General features: G+C 42.7%; 1 pseudogene; it reads right to left on the bottom strand.

Annotated features, from left to right (window-relative positions):
• Positions 1-3,564: 3,564 nt before the first annotated feature.
• On the bottom strand, positions 3,565-3,758 carry LOC102864101 (annotated as a pseudogene).
• Between the last annotated feature and the right edge of the window lie 966 nt (positions 3,759-4,724).

The following is a 4,724-nucleotide window of genomic DNA, read 5'->3' as shown; positions in this document are numbered from 1 at the left end:
CACACACACACACACACACACACACAGGGAAAGAGAGAAGAAAGGAGGGAGGGAGGCAAGGAGGAAGGGGGATAGAGAGAAACCTTTTCTCCAACACACACACACACACACACACACACACACACACACACACACGGAGAAGGAGGGAGAGAGACCTTATCCAACATATGCGCGCGCGCGCGCGTACACACACACACACACACACACACACACACCCCTTCCTGAATAATTTGACCTGCCTTGTTTTAAGAGTAGAGATCGTGACTGGTTCAAATTGCAGGCTCTGCTGTTAATTGAAGTTTAAACTCACCCAGAATAGAGCACTTTAGAAGAGAAACTTGTGGAGTTACTTCTAAAAAAAAAAAAGCAGACACTGAAAGTGCTAATCTATCTCTATAGGATCAAACTCATTAACAACTACTTGAAAGGCTAGATAGGAACCGTAGGGGGCAGTCGATTTATGTTAATGGGGAAGAAAGAACTTTGGGAAAAGAATGAGAAAAATGAGTAACTAGCTAAATTGGATGAAAGGAAAGGCACTAGATTTTGATTAGACATTGCAATACCTTCATTACGTTAATCAATTATAATTGATGTTATAAACCAAAATGTCTATGAGTGAGTGAATGAAAAACCAGAATGAATGATTTGTCCAGCTTCACTCCAATTAAGACAGTTATTAAAAGAAAAAGGAGAGAGAAAACTGTTGCACAGCTCAAAGCATGCAATCAGTAGACTGCTGAACTGGTGTGTGTTTTATCCAGTATATTCCGAATAGCAAGACCAAAATTTTAAAAGGCACTGAAAAGACAACACACGGAGCGCAGTTCTGGTCTCAAACATGCAGGAGTTCTTGGCTCTCACGTAGTACTCGTGAGAGGAGGAATTAGGCTTTGGGTTTAAAACAGGGCAGCCGGGGGGCCTGGACCACACAGAAGAGGAGCCTCTGGATCCCATCAGGCTCAGGCCGGATGAGTGAATTGATGTGAAAAATATGCAGTGACCAAGAAGAGCGCCAAGGACGAGCCATGTTTATTATGATCACCATTTAAATGGGCTAGTGGGAGATATGGAAGAAACTGTAACTACTATAGAAATTGATCAAGAAACATATTAAGAAAGATGTAAATCAAGCAAATGAACAGTGCTGTGCTATGCTCTTTGTTCGAGAAAATGCTGATGTGCTAGGTGCCCCTCCATTGAGAGGTGGCCGAAACAATGGATTGGTCCTGTGTAGAAGAGACTTTGTACAGTAAGTAGTCTCTTAGTCTTAAAATAGAGTCAAAGGTGAACCCTGCAAACATTTTGAAACTCAGAAATGACCCATGATTTATTCGAGTCCTGAAATGAATTGATTTGTAGATAGGTTCTAAGTTCTTAGGCTAAATGGCATGTTCATTTTTCTTCAACCTTTCGAATAATTTTAATCACATACACACACAGAGAAGCCTCAACAATAAATATGCAAGTACTCTCAATATTAAGTGGTCAACTGATGTTGCAGGTGTGACTAGTAGCTATGTGTGAATCAGTATGGCAGCCAAGTGAGAAAGATTCCTTTCACTTTAATCGGAGGAGTGGAGCCTGCCTTGCAGATGTTAGGTGAGTTAAGGGGAGAGTTAACGGGTCTCTAAGGCGTGCCAGTAGCATTGGCAGGGTTTTCTGGGCTAGCATATCGCTGGTCCACATTCTAGACAGGAGAGATACTATCCTGTACGTCAGCCTCTAATGGAACCCTTGGGTCTGGGTGGCTGGGGACCAATCTGTGCCGAGGTGTAAATACGTCTGCTTTGCTTACACTCAGGCACTGATTGCTTATCGAGGGGTTAATGAGCTAAGTTTGGATAAAGGCAGGAGGGTGTCCTCTCAATGCACCGGGGTGTTCTGCCGGCATCGGGCTGACTGCAGGCGCTTCCTTAGATCTGAGCTTTGCTTGCTGCTCTGGGAGTTCAGCTCCTGTGCACTTGATGGATGCTGGCCTTAATTTGGTGTGTTGCAGTGGTTGCGAGCTGTGGAAGGATATTACCTTAAGGATATTCTTTTGAATATTAAATTAGAATAAATTAAGGCATGCTGCATATTAAGTCAAAATCAGAGTTGAGTAATTGCCTTCCGTTTTATGCCACTAAGTTTGTTGGGAATGCAAGGTATTTGTTTTAATTACCAAGTTGCTGAACTGCCTCTCAATGAGGATCTGCACCAACACAAACAAACTTTTTTCGCGTGGGTGACTTTGGGAAATTTAAATAACACCTGATCGGAAACATTTTATCAGTGGTGTTCCTGTTACCATCACGCTTTTCCTTCATCCAAAATGGACTCATTAACTACCTATGTACCTAGCAACATATAATGCTCTGGGGATGATATTAAGAACTATGCGTTTTTATGCTTAATGGGTTTCTGGACATCATAGTTTACACACTTGATGAGCATAATAAAAGATGTAGCCTAGCGCTGTAAACCACTACCATCAAGTCAGTGCCAACTCATAGAGAAGATATTGAATTGTTCCGTGCGGTTTCGGAGGCTGTAATCTTCCCAGAAGCTGACTGCTACATCTTTCTCCTAAAGAGCTACTGGTAGTTTGAAACGCCACACTTCTGGTTAGCAACCAAGCGCTTCATTTTAATTACCGTGTCATCAGGGGTCCAGCACTATAAAGCTCAGGACTCGTTGACATCGAGTCATAATGGAGTGAGAGCTGACCCTCCGTTGGCTTTTCTAGACTGTAAAAAGGCATAGGAAGGGGCTGCCCTTCTTTCTCCCACGAGGCTGCTGTCAGGTTTGAATCCCCAGAGAGGCATGACCTTGGGGTTGGCAGTGCAGCTCCTTACAGACTGTGGCATCAGAGCTGCCTTCTAGCACTACATGGGAAGCACAAACGTGGCTTCTGTCTTATAACTACAGCAGCTAATGTTCTGGGAACCCAACATTTAATTGATAAAACTAGTAAATTTTAAGGCAAAACAGTTTTTTAAAAGACCTTGCACATTCTGGTGGCCTAGTGGTAGGAAGCTGCACTGCAATCCCAAAGGTATATGGTTCGAATCCACCAGCTGCTCTGCAGAAAAAGGATGAAGAATCTTTTCCTGTGTGATTTACTGCCTCTGAAAAACCACCAGAGAAACAACCATGGGTTAGTTCTGAGTCAATGGCACACGTAACAACACGGCTAAAAGTAGAATATCAATCTGGCAAAGTCTGAATTCTTCACTCTATGCTATGTCATCATGCAAAGCTGGTAAAAATGTGACATCTTTCAAGCTTATAAACCACAAAAGGAACCAAATCTTCTGCTCTTTAGAAAATGTCTACTCATAGTTTTTAAAGCTATGAATCTTTTTTTGTTTTCCCCATGGACAATTGACATTTATTTGTTGATGATTCTGACTAGACATATGTCAAAACCAGCAGAAATTAGAGTCCGTTAGGGAAGCAAGTTCTTGCTGGCAGGTAAAGGTGGTCCATGAAGAATAACTGAAGCATCGTCTTTAAGCTCTTTGGACAAAGAGCCAGTGGATGGACCTGGTCCTTCTTGCCTGGACGGAGGCTCCTGAGGAACTACTCTTGGTTCCGGTACTTGTACTTGATGTGTTTCCACAGCTTCCCTTCATTGATGTGCTCGTAGATCATATCCACACCTTGATTGAACACCTGCTTGAAGAACAGGTTGCCATGGCGATGGTGAGGGTGAAGGTGAAGGTCCTGTGGAATAATAAGGAGTACAAATTCGCCGTGAATGTTGGAGCCGCCATGCTTCCTAACTGGCGAACTCGTGTGACCACACGTAAAGCTATGAATCTTAACACAACCCTGCCTTATCTTTCTCCCTTGGACAATCTGCTACTCTTTCAGTTAGTAGCCCAATGCTTCATCTTCTACACCACCAGCGTTGCTTGCCAAGTCTATAATGATGGAATTAGCCTAAAAATGATGGAATTTGTAGCTGATGATAAACTTGTCTATGACATTTTCAAGAATCCACTCACCAAACATGTTGGCTTTTAAATATCATCAAAATGATGGGTTTCTTTTGAGTTGGTTTTGCACGTCATCGATTCATACTGACCCACAGCAGACCCTCCAGAGGGTTTTCAGAGGCTGCCAATGGTGTGGAAAGAGATTGCTCTTCTTTCCCCTGTGGAGCAGTTGGTGGATTCAAACCTCCAGCCTTTTGAGCTGGTCACACAACTCCTTGACAGAAAGCCACATATAGCTAGAATAAATCATGCTTGGAAAGGGGGAGGGACAGTGCAAGAGAGGAAGACCCCAGATGAGATAGATTAACGTGGTAACTGGAACAGTGAGATTAAGTGTGTCAGAGGCAGAGAGACTGGTTCAGGATAGGGCAGGGATCAGAGCTGTTGGACATAGGGTTGCTATGAGTCGTGGGTGACTCAATGGCACATAACAACATGTTCTGTAACTACCACATTGGGAAATTTTTTTTTACCCTTAAGTTACCGTGAACTTCAAGTGTGATGTTGACAAATGTGTGACGTCTATGTGCTTTCTGCAGCCAAGGTAGACATCAGTAATCAATAGGTTTATCCTCTTCCTGAGTCTAGATTATAGAGCAATGAATGGATATCCAGTGATAATTCCAGTAGCATGGCCAATCAACAGGAAATGGCTTGTAAGATCCAACAGATTTGTCCTCCTTCCAGCAAATCAAAATCAAATGAAATATATATAAGGGCTTATTTTTAGAAGAAAATTTT

Source organism: Elephantulus edwardii, unplaced genomic scaffold (genome assembly GCF_000299155.1).
Source record: "Elephantulus edwardii isolate Elephantulus edwardi_28Jun2011 unplaced genomic scaffold, EleEdw1.0 scaffold00162, whole genome shotgun sequence".
NCBI lineage: Eukaryota > Metazoa > Chordata > Mammalia > Macroscelidea > Macroscelididae > Elephantulus > Elephantulus edwardii.
This window is presented reverse-complemented; position numbering and strand designations above follow the sequence as displayed.